This window comes from Puma concolor, chromosome E4 (genome assembly GCF_028749965.1).
Source record: "Puma concolor isolate L17-30 chromosome E4, mPumCon1.1.hap2, whole genome shotgun sequence".
In the NCBI taxonomy this organism is placed as follows: Eukaryota; Metazoa; Chordata; class Mammalia; order Carnivora; family Felidae; genus Puma; species Puma concolor.
In genome coordinates, this window is record NC_141683.1 from 57,496,002 (window position 1) to 57,513,930 (window position 17,929).

Here is a 17,929-nt window from a genome sequence, read left to right on the forward strand (position 1 = left end):
ATTTGTCCATTTAAGTTGTTAAATTATTGGTGCAATGTCATTTCTAATACTTCTCATCCTAATGCTTGTGATGACTTCCCCCATATTATCTTGATATTGGGCACTTGTTCTCTCTCTCTCCCTCTCCCTCCTTCTCACTCCCCCCTTTCTCCTCTCCCCCTGGTCCCTTCCCCTGCCAGCTCTAACTCCCCCCTCCCCCCCTCCCCATTCCTACCTTCTCCTTCTCCCTCCATCTCCCTTTTCTTTGTTTATTTAAATCAAACTTGCTGGGGATTAGGCAGGTTTCTGTGTTCTTATGATGAATTGACCCTTTTAATGTTATGAAATATACCTCTTTATCTCTCTTAATTCTTCTCACCTTAAAGTCTACTTTGATATCAGTGTAGTCATACCAACTCCTTTTTGGTTAACGCTTGCTTGGATGGTCTTTTTTCTGTTTTTTGAAGCATTGAGTATTTTTATGTTTCTGGCGTGTTTCTTATAAGCAGCTGTAATTGTATTTTTTTAAAAGTCCAGTCTGGAAATCCTAGGTTTTGGTCTACCATCTTGCTATTTGTTTTCTATTTTCCCCTTTTTTCTATTTTTTTTAAAATTATTCCTTTCCTGCCTTCCTTTATAAAAATCAATTAAAAAAATACTCCTTTTTATCCCTCTGTTAGACTTTTGTTACAGTTTTTAATGTCCTTGTTTTGGTGGTTACCCTGAAAACTACAAGGCACAACTTAGTATGGTCTATCTTAATACATCGTTTACTGCTTTGGGAAGAAACAATATTTGAACAGAACGATTACCAGCAATGAAATTGAATCAGCAAATGAAAAACTCCCAACAAATAAAGTCCTGGACCAGATGGCTTCACAGGCAAATCCTACCCAACATTTAAAGGAGAGTTAATAGCTATTCTTCTCAAACTATTCCAAAAAAAATAGGAAAGGAAGGAAAACCTCCATATTCATTCTATGAGGCCAGTATTACCCTGGTATCAAAGTCAGGTAGACACCACAAAAAAAGAATTGCAGGCCAATATCTTTGATGAACATAGATGCAGATATCTTTAACAAAAAACAAAGTGAATTCAACAATACATTTAAAAAATCATTCACCAGGAGCAAGTGGGATTTTTTCCCAAGATGCAAGGGTGGTCCAGTATTTGCATATCAATCAACGTGATACATCATGTCAGTAAGAGAAAGGATTTTAAGAAACATGATCATTTCAACAGATGGAGAAGAAACATTTGACAAAGTATGATATCCATTCATGATAAAAACCTTCAACAAAGTAGGTCTAGAGGGAGCATGCCTCAACGTAATAAAGGCCATATATGAAAACCCACAGCTAACATCATCTTAAACAGTGAAAAACTAAAAGCTTTTCCCCTAAGATTAGGAACAAGACAAGGATATCCACTCTGACCACTTTTATTCAACATAGTACTGGAAGTCCTAGCCACAGTAATCAGACAACAAAAAGAAATAAAAGGCGTCCAAATTGGTAAGGAAGAAATAAAACTTTTATTATTTGCAGATGACATGGTACTATATATAGAAAACCCTGAAGACTCCACCAGAAAACTACTAGAACTGATAAATGAATTCAGTAAAGTTGCAAGATATAAAATCATTGTACACAAATCTGTTGCCTTTCTACACACTAATAAGCCACAAAAAGAGAAATTAAGAAAACAATCCCTTTTACAACTGCACCAAAAGTAATAAAATACCTAGGAATAAATTTAACCAAGGAGGTGAAAGATCTGTACTCTGAAAAAGTATAAAACACTGATGAAAGAAATTTAAGATGACACGAAGAAATGGAAAGACATTCCATGCTCATGGGTTGAAGAACCAATATTGTTAAAACGTCTGTACTCCCCAAAGCAATCCTCACATTTAATGCAATTTGTATCAAAATAGCAATAGCACTTTTTCACAGAGGTAGACCAAACAATCCTAAAATGTGTATAGAACCATAAAAGATCCCAAATCGCCAAAGCAATCTTGAAAAAGCAAAGTCTTTGAATAGCAAAAGTGGAGGCATCACAATTCCAGACTCCAAGTTATATTATAAAGCGATAGTAATTAACACAGAATGGTACTGGCACAAAATAGACACATAGATCAATGGAACAGAATAGAAAACATAGAAACAAACCCACAGTTACATAGTCAATTAATTTTCAACAAAGGAGGAAAGAATATGCAATGGGAAAATGACGGTCTCTTCAACAAATGGTCTTGGGAAAACTGGTCAGCTACATGTAAGAGAATAAAACTGGACCACTTTCTTACACCATACATGAAATAAGTTAGAAATGGATTTAAGACCTAAATGTGAGACCTGAAGCTGTGAAAATCCTAGAAGAGAACACAGACAGTAATGTCTCTGACATCAGCCATACTAGTATTTTTTCTAGATATGCCTCCTCAGGCAAGGGAAAGAAAAGAAAAATATAAACTATTGGAACTACATCAAAATAAAAAGCTTCTGCACAGCAAAAGAATCAACAAAACTAAAAGTCAACCTGCAGAATGGAAGAAGATATTTGCAAATCACACATCCAATAAGGGGTTAATATCCAAAATATATAAGGAACTGATACAACTCAACACCCAAGAAACAAATAACCCAATTAAAAAAATGGTTAGAAGAAATGAACAGACATTTCTCCAAAGAAGACCTCCAGATGGCCACCAGACACATCAAAAGATGCTCAACATCACTCATCATCGAGGAAATGAAAATCAAAACTACAATGAGATATTACCTCACACCTGTCAGAATGGCTAAAATAAAAAACACAAGAAATAACAGGTGTTGGCGAGGATTTGGAGAAAAAGAAACCTTTGTGCACTGTTGGTAGGAATGCAAAGTGATGCAGCCACTCTGGAAAATAGTATGGAGGTTCCTCACAAAGTTATTGCACTACTGAATATTTACTCCCAAAATACAAAAACACTAATTCAAAGGGATACATGCACTTCTATGTTTATAGCAGCATTATTTACAGTAGCCAAATTATGGAAGCAGCCCAAGTGTTCATCAATAGATGAATGGATAAAGAAGAACTCTCTCTCTCTCTCTCTCTCTCTCTCTCTCTCTCTCACACACACACACACACACACACACACACACACACACACACACACACACACGCATTGGAGTATTATTCAGCCATTAAAAGGGATGAAATCTTGTCATTTGCAACAATATGGATGGGGCTAGAGAGTATAATGCTAAGTAACGTAAGTCAGTCAGAGAAAGACAAATACCATGTGATTTCACTCATATGTAGAATTTAAAAATGTAACAAATGACCAAAGGAAAAAAGAGAGGGAGAGAGAGAAACCAAGAAATAGACTCCTAACTATAGAGAACAAATTGATGGTTACCAGAAGGGAGGTGGTGGGGGGATGGTTTAAACACATGATGGGGATGAAAGAGTTCACTTAAAAAATCTACTTACTGCTTTTTCAACAATGCAAGAAATTTAAAACAGTATATCTCCATTGTTGCCTATACTGTTTTGCTATTGTCCTGTGCTTCTACATGTCGTAAGCCTCACAAGAAATTATCATTATTGTTATTTTAAACAGTTAATATTCTTTTATATTTATGTACATATTTACCCTTTCCACAACTGTTGGTTGCTTCTTGCACTTGTAACTGTTCTTATTTTCCTTCAGCTTAAAATATGTTCTTTAGTGTTTCTTAAAGTCGTATCGGTTGTGAATTCGGTCAGCGTGTCTGTGTGTGTGTGTGTCTTCAGCACATCGATGGTTTTGTCTTCTATTAGTTACTTATCAATCCAACCTGAATTGAAGATGTCTTGTTCAATCTAAGTATTTCTACAATAAGCATTTATAAGTATACTTAGAAAACTTTTCTTTTGAACAGCTGATGATTCCTGTCTGGCTATTTTTAGATGGATGTAATCATTTTTTGGTTTTCCTTCTTCCCTAGGCTTGATCTAGAGCATTACTTTACAGGTGGGCAGAGAACACAAATGCATGAATGACTCACATACAAAAGTACTGGGGGGGGGGGGGCGCCTGGGTGGCGCAGTCGGTTAAGTGTCCGACTTCAGCCAGGTCACGATCTCACGGTCCGTGAGTTCGAGCCCCGCGTCGGGCTCTGGGCTGATGGCTCAGAGCCTGGAGCCTGTTTCCGATTCTGTGTCTCCCTCTCTCTCTGCCCCTCCCCTGTTCATGCTCTGTCTCTCTCTGTCCCAAAAATAAATAAACGTTGAAAAAAAATTAAAAAAAAAAAGTACTGGGGGAAATATACATGCTATTCAAAAGCAAGGGCAGTTCTCAGGATCTTATCACTGCTAGAGATCTGTCTCTTTAAGGCATCAGTACTCTTGTCAATCTTACTGTTTTAGTTCACATTTTTTTCTTGTAATGAGATTATAAATGTGTATCAATGTTCATGTCTTATCTCTTTTAGGCTATATGATTCACTTGGTGGTATGGCAGTTTTCAAGTCTAAATTGGAAAGTAGCTTCTTCTGGCATTCTACTTATAGTTACAAATATCAAATTCAAAACATATGATTTGTGAAATCACGTCATATGCACATTTAACTCATAAAATTCAACCATACATGCTGCACCAACTTAAAGAACACTTAGAATAGGGTGGAAGGCTTCACCCACAATTTCCCTCAATGAGCACAAGAGCCGGGCAGAGTGTGAATGGGGGAATGTGAATCTGATCTTTCTCTAGATGCTCCTGTGGGGCAAGCATCCTACTTCCCTGACCTCAGAGCCTGGCCCCCAACAGAGCACAATGCTATCATACAAACACTTCCATGGTTAACTAGATGTTCTTTTAAATCCTAACATAAACCCTCCAATTACCCAGTAGCATTTCTATGCCCTATCATTTGACTATCATAAATACTTTTCTCCTGGAAGTGTGATGTAATCAGAGGCCATCTGCAACAAATGAAATGTATCCTGCAGAGTTATTTAAGTACTTCCAATAGATATCACCTTTTCTTTCCCAGATTCTCATGAAGCAGGATCAAAGTGTAGCCAAGGAGATAGGCACAAAAAAAAAAAAAAAAAAACAGTGGACAATATATGATGTTCCGCACAAAGTGCTATCATAGAGACACGTGTGAGTGTGGAGAAGAAGACATAGGGCTTAGTGGGAAATCACAGGTCGGCAAAAGAACTGAGGCAAAGAAAACCCATAGGGGTAGCCTGGATAAAGTCTCCAAAGCACAAAAGAATGCAATAGGCTTTTGAAAAGCAAGATACTTGTGGTCATTTAAATACCAAGTGTATATGGAGGATAAAGGAGTTTGGAAAGGAAAGCTATACTACAAAGTGAATTAAAATGCTATCCTAAGAATTTAGTACTTGAGCCATTTGTTACAAAAAGCCATCATCTTATTTGGCTCTCAGATATCCTTGTGAGAAACCGTGACCCAGGTAATTTTGGACTTCTGCACACATACTGAGGTGGGACTTAAGCTCAGATGTCCCAATTCAAGTTCAATGCTCTTTCAACTCTACCGGGGACTGCCTTTCTTGACAGAACTGAAGCCACCTCTGATACCTACAGTTAGCCGCATCCTGTTACTGGTTCACAACTGCTCTGGTCGCGATCTGCCCTTTCCCATCTTTTGGGATAGCCTAACCCTGACAGTGATTCTGGGCCTTCCCTTTATTTGGAGTTTCAAGATGGTGGCACATCTAAAGAGTTGTCAAAAGCAGACAGTTGGAATGTAGAATTACTGGGCTGTGAAATTTCTGTGGAAAATTCAAAACACCCTGCACTTAACACAATGCCAGAGCTGATTAGTGCAGTTTATTGCTAAGCCCCAAGGGACACCTGCAGGCTTTTACCTTCAGTCTAGAACCCCTGGCCCGAGGGAAGGTGTAATGCCACGTTAGTTCCGCACTCTTTCTATTAGAGTTTACTCAAAGCTGCCGACACCAGATGTGTTACAAACGAACGTTAATTCTCCTCCAGCATCTGGATCGCATGTACAATGAGGGGCAAGATTTATGCCCTGCTGAAGCATTCCCCAGTTTTTAGCACAGAAGTGATTGAACTCCAGATGTTAACAAGATGCAGAGACCTTTTAGTATGATTAAAAACATGATTTCTTGTTTTGCTCATGACAAAAACCATTGGATTAACTTATTAGAAGTGGGGCTGCCGTCCTGCTCATTGGAAGCTGTGTCTACTTTGGCTATTGGAGCTTGTCGTCGAAGATTTTATGTAGAAAGAATGACTTACCGACCTCTAAAATCAACAACTTCAGGGGCCCTCTTAAAATCAGGGGCTACAAAGGTAGAAATTCTGTAAGAAGTGTGATCAAGATTTGGATCAGAATGAAAATCAACACAAGTGTTTGCATGAATTAGTCACATTAGAATCTCCTTCCTTCTAGTAATTGTATTGTCAAGAAACATAGAACCACAACCTTAGAGCTGTAGGGTTCCTTCAAAGATCATCTGGTCTACTCTTCCCCTCCTCAGTCCTCCTTTCCTCTGCCTCACAAGGAAGAAGAGAATGGTCTTCTAGAGTCAGACGATTGAGCCAAAAAGATTCAGTTTTCAAAATACAGGTTTCAAAACCAGGAAGCAATGAACGTGCTGAATTCAAATCTTCTATTTTCATAGCACAGTATTTCCACAATGATAAGATGCACTTTGCCCTAAATTGACCTTTCTCATAGTTGGAATGCATCTCATATTCAATGTGAATATTTACTACATTTGTTTACTTATTCTTGTGTCCACAGTTGTTGTTAAATTAATAGTGTATATGACTGTCAAAGGCATCGTAGAATCAAGAAGATACTGGGGCACCTGGGTGGCTCAGTCAGTTAAGCATCTGACCCTAGGCTCAGTCGGTTAAGCATCCAACTTCAGCTCAGGTCATGATCTCACGGTTCATCGGTTCAAACCCCACCTGGCTCTCTGCTGACAGCTTGGAGCCTTGGAGCCTGCTTCAGATTCTGTGTCTCCCTCTCTCTCTGCTCCTCCCCTGCTCACAGTCTGTCTCTCTCTTTCTCAAAAATAAATAAACATTTTTTTAAAAAAGCATCTAGGGGCGCCTGGGTGGCTCAGTCGGTTAAGCGTCCGACTTCAGCTCAGGTCACGAGCTCGCAGTTTGTGAGTTTGAGCCCCATGTCGGGCCCTGTGCTGACAGCTCAGAGCCTGGAGCCTGCTGCGGATTCTGTATCTCCCTCTCTCTGCCCCTCCCCTGCTTATGCACTGTCTCTCTCACTGTCAAAAATGAATAAATGTTAAAAAAAAAAAAAAGCATCTGACTCTTGGTTTCTGCTCAGGTCATGATCTCTTGCAGAGCCTGCTTGGGATTCTCTCTCTCCCTCTCTCTCTGCCCCTCCCCTGCTCACTCTCCCTGTCTCTCTCAAAAATAAATAAACTGTTAAAAGAATTTAAAAAAGAAGATATAGTAACTATCAATTTCATTGGACAGAAACCTTGAACTAATAAGCAATCAACTAGAATTTTTACTACTACCGTAATCTAGGAATCTGTAAAATGTGTTATTATGCTGATGGGAAAATGCCTTCCTGTGAAGATACTCATTTTATGGTGTTCTCAGTCTTACCTAGTCAGGATAAAGAAGGAACTACATTGATTTTAGTATAAAACTTTCAAATAGAAAATATGATCATGTCAAATTGTCTTCATTAATCATGAGCTTAGCCTGCTATTTCCAATATGCCTTTCAAGAGTTTATGGACTTAGTACTTGAATGGTTTATAAATTTTAATACCTTAACTTATCATTCAATTACCTTCAGTGGCTTTGGTTATTTATATTGTTCTAGTGTCTGCCATGATAAAATTCATTTTCTTCTTATATCTCTTGTGTGACTCTGAAAAGTATAGTAATTATACCTATAATGTGTATAAATGAAAAATCATGTACTCATAATCATGAGTGATGAATCCTTTTTTTAATGTTTATTTATTTTTGAGAGAGAGCGGGCACAAGTAGGGGAAGGGCAGAGAAAGAGGGAGGCACAGAATCTGTGTCTCGTGGAGCTTCACACAGGGCTCCAACCCATGAACCATGAGATCATGACTTGAGCCAAAGTCAGAAGCTTAACCGACTGAGCCACCCAGGTGCCCCAGGTGGTGAATCATTCTTTACAACTTTATCTATGATTAAGAACTGAAGAATCCACAAGTGCCTTTAAAAAATTTATTTTATAAGTGCTTTGCTGTTTGACTCTGCATTTCCCTTGTCAGACTTGCTGTAGAACTCAGCCTATTTCACATTTGCCCCCTAAATCCACTCATTGTAAATTTAACTAGAAATTTTGTCAAGAGTGGGAGGCAGGTCTTGGGTTTTCATCGTAAACTTACAAAACAATTTAAATATAACGCTTGGCTAACAAACATCTCCAGTACACATTTTAATTCTTCCCCAATAGTTGTTTGCTTTGTTTTGGTTTGGTTTCTCCTCAAACACAAGAACAATCTTGTATTATTTTTATTTTCCTCTAGGATTTTCTGTCAGCAACTTACAGTTCCTCAATTCATTCAAGCTTGCATTCAACAAATAGTTGAGGACCTATGGTGAGGCAGTCGCTTGCCTCCTGTGAACAGGTACATTCGAGGTAATAATAATGATGATATAATAATATAATATAATAATATAATAATAATAATGATGATGAACAAAACAAAAATCCCTGCTTTCCCTACTCTGTGTGTGGTAGGTGTCAGATGATGGTAAGTGCCGTGAAGAAAAAATGCATCAGGCTGAGAAGAAAATGTGTGTGTGTGTGTGTGTGTGTGTGTGTGTGTGTGTGTGTGTGTGTGTGTGAGTGTGTGTGTGTGTGTGTGTGTGTGTGTGTGTGTAGATGCCAGGGAGGTCATTAAATTACATAGAGAGGCTAGGGAAGACCTCTCTGATAAGGAGACATCTGAAAGAAAGCTGAAGGACTAAGGAGAGCGAACCATGAGGAGTCAGTGGAACGATTCATGTCCCCTCTAGCTCCTGCCACGGATGTTCATAGATGAATCCTAATGGGACTCAGCAAAACAAAGCAAAGGGTTTACCAGCAACAGAACAAACCTTCTGTGGGCATTTTGCGACTCTCTTTTGTTAACTCTTCCTTGAGGTCTTGCCCTAGTTCCTAAGCGGCTAATTAACTAAAATGTATCTTCCAAACAAAAGAATCTCAGGCTAGGCTTCTTAATATGGCTAAGTTTCTAAGTATAATTCTTACAAGTCAGATTCCAGAATAATAGGAGCCACATACTAAAATATCTCCTTCCTTTGTCTTTTAACCTAACCCAGTATTTCTTTTCTAGAAATCTTTCCCAAAAGAATGATGCAAATGTGGACAATATTAATGTGCAGAGATGAGCACTGGAATGTTATTTATAAAGTGAAAACATGAAAATCTAAACCATAAGATACTGTTTTATTAAACTAACATAGCGGGGATCAATAAGTTATTTAATGCTACAAATAATAATTGGTGACATGGTGAATTGACTATAAGTGGTAGATAGAAGTAGAGAAAATGGTATCATGCAATGCATAGAATCTTAACTATGAGTAAAATTTGGGGGCAAATTAGAAGTATTTGTAACAAAATCGAGTGGTAGGTTTATAGATGATTTTTATATATTTTTCTTTTAAAATGAATGCTGTTGAAATATAAACTACATAGAATAAGATGCACATAATTTAAGTGAAAAATTAATAAGCATCGGCAATTATATAAACCCATGTAACCATCATCCGGGCTAAGATGCACAAAATCAGCCCAAAAAGGTTCCTTGTGGCTATTTGTTGTCAACAAATCTCACACACCTACTGACCTGATTTCTGTCACTATAAATGACTTCGCCTATTCTGGGTTTCATATAATGGAATATACGGCAGTACAATAAAATGTACGTACAATGTACATTTGAAAACGTACGTACATGTAGAAGAGGATGTACTCTTGTCTCTGGCTTTCTTCACTCAGCATAATGTCACTGAAACTTCATGTTGTTGCTCGTGTCAGTAGTTCATTCCCCTTTTATTTTTCTGGTGGAGTAGTACTCATAATCTGCTTATCCAGTTACCTCTTACTGGACCTTTAGGTTGTTTCTAGTTTGGGGTCATTATAAATAAAGCTGTTTTGAGCAGTTATATATAAGACTTTTTGTGGACATATGTTTTCAATTTTTGCTGATAAATATCTAAAAATGAAATCACTGGGCCAAATGGTAAGTGTACTGTCAGACAAATTGCTGAACAGTTTTCCAAAAGGGTGTATGCCATTTCACACTCCACCATCAGTATATGAGAGTATCCATTGCTTTTCATTCATAAAAAAGAGCGGATATTGATAGTTTAAATTTTGTCGCCATTCTAAATGCATGTGTAGCAATACTTTGTGTTCCCTTGATCAGTGATGATGTAGAAAACCTTTTCCCCTAACTGACCATTTTTATATTTTCTTTTCCAAAAGGTATGTTCAAATTTTTTTTACCCATTTTTGAAAATTGGGTTGTTTTCTTATATAATTGCAAGAGTGACAGATAAATATTTCTATATATGTAAACTCGGCTACAAGCCAAATATATCTATTACATATTACCTGGTGTAGTATTACCAGATATATGTATTACAGACACCCTCCCCCATTTGTGGTTTTCATTTTAATTTCCATGTGATGTCATTAGAAGAGCAGAAGTTGATTTTTTTAAAAATGTTGATTAAGTCAAGTTCATCTTTTTTTTTCCTATTATGATTAGTGAAAATCTTTGTCTTCTTGATGAAACTAGCTAAGTGTTTATAATTTTCATTGATGTTTTAAAGAAGTAACCCTTAGGCTTATTATTTATTTTTATCTATTGAATTTATCTTCTCAATTTTACTGATTTTTGCTCTTTATAATTTCCTTCTTTATATTTCTGTTATGCTTAATAGTATTATCTTTTTTCTACCTTCTTAAAATGAAAGCTTAGATTACCAATGGCAGACATTCTTTTTTTCCAAGATAGGCATTATAGCTGTAAATTTATCTCCAAGCACTGATTTAGCTGAATCCCACAAACTTTGATATGCTTGTGTTTCCATTTTCATAGAGTTGAAATTTTATCTTACTTGCTTTCTAATTTTCTTCTTTAATTCATTGGTTATTGAGAAGTATGTTGTTTAATTTTCAAATATAGTGAATTTTCATATATCTTGTTATTAATTTCTTTTTTAATTTTCTTGAGATCAGAAGCTATATACTGTATGACTTCAGTCCTTTTAATTTTTCTAGACTTGTCTTATAGCCTAGTATGTGGTCTATCTTGGAAAATGTTCCGTTTATACTTGAAAAAAAGTCTATCCTGCCATTGTTGGTATATGTCAGATTGGTTTCAAGTTGTTTGATAGCGTTTAAACCTTACAGACTGATTTTCTGTCAACTTGTTTTATTGCTGGGAGAGCTGTGCTTTTGCATCCTATTATAATTTTGGATTTTTCTATTTCTCCTTTGATGTTTATGAGTTTTTGTTTATGAAGCTCTGTTATTGACTGTATCCACATTTAGGAATACATCTTTTTGATGAACTTACCCCTTTATCATTATGAAATGGTCTTTAAATTTCTGCTAATATTTCTTGTTCTGAAATATACTTTGATATTCGAATAGCCACATCACCTTTCTTATGGTAGTGTTTGCCTGGTGTATCTTTCCCCATTCTTTTATTCTTAGCCTATTTCTGTCTTTATATTTAAAATGCATTTATTTTAGGCAGTATATAGTTCAGTCTTGCTTTTTTATCCAGTGTAATTTCTGCCTTTTAACTGAGACAGCAAGCTATATCTCTTTTTTTCTCTTAAGTGATTACTCAAAGGTTTACAGTGTACATCTTTAACTTCTTTTTTTGTTTTTGTGTTATTCATTTTCGAGAGAGACAGAGACAGTGTCAGTGGGGGAGAAGCAGAGAGAGGGAGAGAGAGAGAAAATCCCAAGCAGGCTCTGCACTGACAGTGCAGAGCCTGACACAGGGCTTCAACTCCTGAAACCATTAGACCATGATCTGAATGGAAACTGTGCCCATATGTCTTTAACTTCTTAAGGTTTGCCTTTAAATAACATTATACTACTTCATGTGTAAAACAACATCCTTACCATGGTACATATACTTCCATTTGCTGTGCCCTACACTTTATGCTAATATTGTCATAGATTGTATTGCTACATATATTATAAGTCTTCAAGTACGTTGTTATTATTCTCAACAGTTGATTTTTAAAAAACAAAGTAAATGGCAAGTAAATGAAGATCTTGTATATTTATCTATGTATGCCATTTCCAGCTTTAAAAAAGGTTTTTTTTTATATATATCCAAGTTTCCATCTGGTTTCCTTTAGCCTGAAGTGCATCCTTCAATATTTCTTTTAGTAGATGTTTGCTAGTGACAACTTCTCTCAGCTTTTGTTTATATTTAAAGGTTTTCATTTACCCCCATGCTTGAAATTTGTTTTTTCTCAACTATCAAATTCTAGATGAACATATTTTATATTAGTCACTTCAAAGTTACTGTTCCATTGTCTCCTTGCTTTTTTATTTCTAGTGAAAAGTCATTAGTCATTCTTATATTTATTCCCCTGTATGTAATGGGGCTTTTTCTCTGACTGCTTAATAATGATATACTTTCCTATGGTTTTTCTTTTGCTTATTGACTATGTAGGCTTCTTGGACATATGGGTTATACCTTTTATCAAGTTTGGGAAAATTTCTGCTTTTATGTCTTCAAATAGTTTTTCCATGGGAATCCATTTATATGTGTATGTTAAGGAGATGATGTTGTCCCACAAGTCACTAAGTCTTCTCTTTTTCTTAAGCCCTTTTTTCCTGGTGTTCTAGAATCTAAACAGTCTCTCTTGATAGGTTTTCAAGTTCACTGATCTTAATTTTTAAATTTTTTTTAGAGAGAGAGAAAGCATGAGTGGGGGAGAGGGACAGAAGGAGAGAGAGAGAAAAAATCTTAAGCAGCTCTGTCCTGAGTGTGGAGCCTGATGTGGGAATCCATCTCACGACTGAAAGATCACAACCTGAACTGATTGCACACTCAGCCACCTGAGCCCCCCGGGCACTCCTCACTGATCTTTTCTTATCGAATGTCTAATCTGAGGTTATTCCCATCGAGTGAAACTCTAGAGAGGAACTTCATCTCTACAGTTCAATCTGATTCTTTTACAGGTTCTACTTTTTTTGTCCTTATGTTTTAATTTAAATTCACCGTTATATTTATAAGAGCTGTTTTAATATTCTTGTCTGCTAATTCTACAATCTCCATTATTTCTACATCTGTTTCTATTGATTCATTTTTCTTTGACTTACGGGTTATATTTCCAAACCTCTTTGCTTCTCCAGTCCTTTTTTGATTGGTTGCTGGACATGGTGACTATTATTTTGATGAATCTGTGCATTTTGTTTTCTTTTTTTTAAAGGATGTTGCATTTTATTTTGAGTGCTAGTTAGATTTAGATTGTGATTCAGCTTAATTCTTTCAAGCTTTAAACATAAAACGTTTATTTATTTAATCAGAGAGAGGGAAAGAGAGGAAGAGAGAGAGCATGAGCAGGGGAGGGGCAGACAGAGAGGGGGAAAGAGAGAATCCCAAGCAGGCACTGCACTCTCAGTGCAGAGCCTGACGTGAGGCTTGATCTCATGAATGGTGAGATCATGACCTGAGCCAAAATCATGAGTCAGAGGCTTAACTGACTGAGCCACCCAGGCGCACCCAGCCTTTTTTTTTTTTTTAAGCTTCTTTAGTGGAAGTCTTGAGTTAGTCTAGTCCTGAAACTAAGGTGCAATCTTTCTTGAGTCTCTACTCCATGCTGTGGGTGTTGAGAAAGGTCTCTCTCCATTCTAAAAAATTGGAATTCAAATGTGGTCTCAAAAGTGTTTTCAGGAAGAAAGCTAAGGGATTGCAGAGCTCATTTTATTTTCCTTATTTCTTGTAGTGAGTACAGCCCTGTGTCTGAAAAAGTATTGCTTTTTATATTTCTTATATTTTGTCCAGTTTCCTAGCAGTTTATGACAGGAAGGCAAGGCAGGTACTAGTTGTTCTGTCATGGCTGGGGAAGTTTGATGTTTATATCAAACATTAAAAAAATCTTTTAAATTTTCTACAGTGAGCATGTATCACTCAATATATGTGTAATATTATTGTATGAATTTCCTATTGCTTCCGTAACAAGTTGCCACTAAGTTAGTGACTTTAAACATGCAAATTCATTATCTTACACCTGTAGGTCACAAGTTCAGCAAGAGTCCCTCACTAGGACTAATATCAGAGGTCCCTCACAAGTCCCTCACTAGGACTAATATCACTAGTCCCTCACTAGGCTAATATCAGAATGTTGACAGGGCTGCATTCCTTTTAGAGGCTCTAGGGGAGAATCTGTTTCTTTGCCCTTTCCAGCTTTTAGAGGTTACCTGCATTCTTTGGCTTATGGCCACTTTCTCCATCATCAAATTTAGAAACACAACATCTTCAAATCTGTTTCTAACTCCGACTCTCCTGCATGCCTCTTCTACTAAAAAAGGACTACAAAAAAAAGACCACCTGGTATAATCCAGAGTAATCTCCCCCTGTCAAGATTCTTCACATTATCACCTCTGCAAAGGTTCTTGTGCAATGTAAGGTCACATATTGTAGGTTCCAGGGATTAGGACATGGACATCTTTGGGGGACCATTATTCTGCCTACCATAATTATTAAGGTATTTGTCAGTTATTAGGGCAATAAATCATCATTCTTAGAATGTACTGTAACAAAAGTTATTCTGTTGACATATTCCACATACACCCTGAATGACATTAGGGTACCTGGGTTTTGGTAACATCTAAGCGAATTATACTATTCATTTTTCTAAGGCCATGTGAAGTTGATATGCTGCTTATGTCACAGTAGATGATGCCCTGTCCACAAGGTAGGTATATTTACAGACAATTGGGATTTGTCAAATATGGCGTTAAATTATTTGGTTCCTAGTCTCCCATTTCCTCTAGATTCCCCTGATTTCTTATGACATCTCTGAACATAACTGCCAGTATTGATTTCTGCAGTTATTACCACTCCCTGAGCACTGTTACTGAATATTTTATTCTCAAGATTTGCCAAAACATTCCCCTTTGATATCTTCAGTCTATAAATGGTACCATGTTTTTCTAAATTTAGGCTTAAAACCACAGTCACTCTTGCCTAGTTTTTTATACTGATCTTTACTTTCTCCACCTAATCAATTGTCAGATTTTGTAGATTTTTTTCAAGAAATCTCTCAAAACATCTCTCACATACTTTGTCTCATTTTATTTCCCACAACCATCACTATATTACTTTTTTTTATTACATTTGAACTATCACAAATGTTTTCTAATGAGTCTCCTTTATTACTATCTCCCTCCTAACCACTTTTGCTAGATGACCCTTCCGAAAGATTCATTACTATGTAAAAAAATTTTAGATAATTCTCCCCCATGTCCATAAGGTAAATTTCTAACTCTACAGTATAATATAAAACCACACTTCCACTTTAACAGTTTAAATCCTTCATGTCTGAACTCAAATCCAACTTCCTTTTATTTTGCTTCCCTTGATTATTCCAGCTTTCAGCAGCCTCTCATCAACTTGAATGGATTTCTATAGCAGTCTTCTACAGAAATCTTTTAGTAATTTATCAAATTATGTCTTCATTTATCTGTATATAATTATATCCTTTTATGTTTTACCCTCTAACTGAATTTTCCAACTGTAGAATCCATGTTTTATAGGCCTTTGAATATTTTGTAGTATCTAATACCACTGTTAATAAACGTTTATTTGTGGGTAAAAGAGAATGGGATTTAGGGTTACATTTTTCCAGGTTTTCTTTTTTTTTTTTTTTTTTGGTTGGCGGGGGTGGGGAGATAGAGAATGTGGGCGGTTTTTAAAACACTTCTTTAGGGGCGCCTGGGTGGCGCAGTCAGTTAAGCGTCCGACTTCAGCCAGGTCACGATCTCGTGGTCCGGGAGTTCGAGCCCCACGTCAGGCTCTGGGCTGATGGCTCAGAGCCTGGAGCCTGTTTCCGATTCTCTGTCTCCCTCTCTCTCTGCCCCTCCCCCGTTCATGCTCTGTCTCTCTCTGTCCCAAAAATAAATAAACATTGAAAAAAAAAATTAAAATAAAATAAAATAAAATACTTCTTTAGAAAAAACTTTCATTGTGTCCTTTTAAGCATTCTGTAGGGTTAGGTTAGATACCTCCTCTAGAGCAACTCTGTGATTCCATAAAGCAGTGAAATTCCAGATGAACAGAGCCAGGTCTCCTTATTGCTACATCTGTGTTCTTTCTACTCTATTCTCCAGCCTCTCAGAATTTGACTCAATATTTCTTATTTTATTTAAAAAAAATTCGGGTCTCCATGCAACCACCTTAGTAACCACACAGACCATGTTAATCATTTTTCTCTGAAACTGACCTCACTCTTTTGGTTCTCTGTTGGCAGAATAATCTTCCTATAGCTCATGAATCAAATCTACTTTGTTTTTACAGCAGAACCTAAAAGACTCCTTGCTTCCTTTACTACACTGTCTTGTATTCCCTGTTCCTCTGTTTCAGTTCACTCTTCTGTACAATGTAAAAAATATGAAGTCGACTTGGATTGTTTTAAAATTGTCCCAAATATCTCCAGGGTTGACTCACTGTTAAACCTCATGGAAACCCTAGTTTGTTTGGCTGAACCCAGGGCTGGGATTTGGGGAGTTATGATAATTATGGCTCATCTTAGGAGCCCAGGCCAAGTATTTCCTTTTTCTTTGCTTTGTTGCTCCATCAGCAAAAGGTAAAATCTATTGTGTGTAACCAGAAAGTTAATTGGTGTATAGTAAAACTTGCATGTAGTTTGTGACTGTGAGGTTATATATAAAAGCTAAATATAGCCATCCCAACTGCTGCTGGGGAATAGAACTTTTAGGTCTTTCTCCCAGGGGCCCAGCGATGACTGTATTTCCCGGATCCATTTTCCACACCAAATCATGTAGCACATTTCTTTTTTTTTTTTTTTAATTAGTTTTCTTTATTTTTGAGAGGCAGAGAGAGACAGAGCATGTGTGGGGTAGGGGGGCAGAGAGAGAGGGAGACACAGAATCAGAAGCAGGCTCCAGGCTCTGAGCTGTCAGCACAGAGCCCGATGCGGGGCCCGAACTCACAATCCATGAGATCATGACCTGAGCCGAAGTCAGACGCTCAACCGACTGAGCCACCCAGGCGCCCCTCATGTAGCACATTTCTAAATGATACGTCTGAGTTATTTCAATATCTCAAAAACATTAACGACGATGATCATGAAAATGGCGGTTACCATTTGTTGAGCCTTTAGAACATACCAGATTCTGGATCAAACTTTATGAAACTCTTGTGAGGTGTGTATTCTTATCTCTCTTTTGCAGAAAAACAAAAATAACCAAGGTCCAGTCAGTCTAAATGGCTTGCTTGAAGTCACAGAACTAGGGAGGGACAAATCCTCATCTCTCTGACCCAGGCCTGAGCTCATACCCAGCATGCCACATCATTTCCACTGACCAAGGCGCTGGACATACAGCAGAGAGCTGTGAAGTAGGAGCTCTGCTTGTTCTTTATGACAGTTTGATTCATTTTATAGTCACTAACTTGACCTTGTTATGCAAAGGGTATTTTAAGAGAAAGTAAGCTACAAAATAACCACAGGTTTCTGCTTACTTATATTTTGGTTTAAGTATTTGATCCTGTGCTCTTTTTGCTACTTATCTTTTCCTTCCTTCCTTCCTTCCTTCCTTCCTTCCTTCCTTCCTTCCTTCCTTCCTTCCTTCCTCCTTCCCTCCCTCTCTCTCTCTTTCTCTTTCTTTCTTTCTTTCTTTCTTTCTTTCTTTCTTTCTTTCTTTCTTAATTTCTGTAATGG

The 17,929-nt window shown here is 37.2% G+C and overlaps 1 long non-coding RNA gene across 3 annotated transcripts in view; it reads left to right on the plus strand.

Annotated features, from left to right (window-relative positions):
* The window catches only part of LOC147572704 (uncharacterized), a 154,897-nt gene that overhangs the window by 49,397 nt on the left and 87,571 nt on the right, over window positions 1-17,929 (plus strand). For all 3 annotated transcript variants that reach the window (XR_015246233.1, XR_015246234.1, XR_015246235.1), the window contains one exon: window positions 8,503-8,615. This is a non-coding gene — a long non-coding RNA (uncharacterized LOC147572704). The remainder of the gene's footprint in view (window positions 1-8,502; window positions 8,616-17,929) is intronic.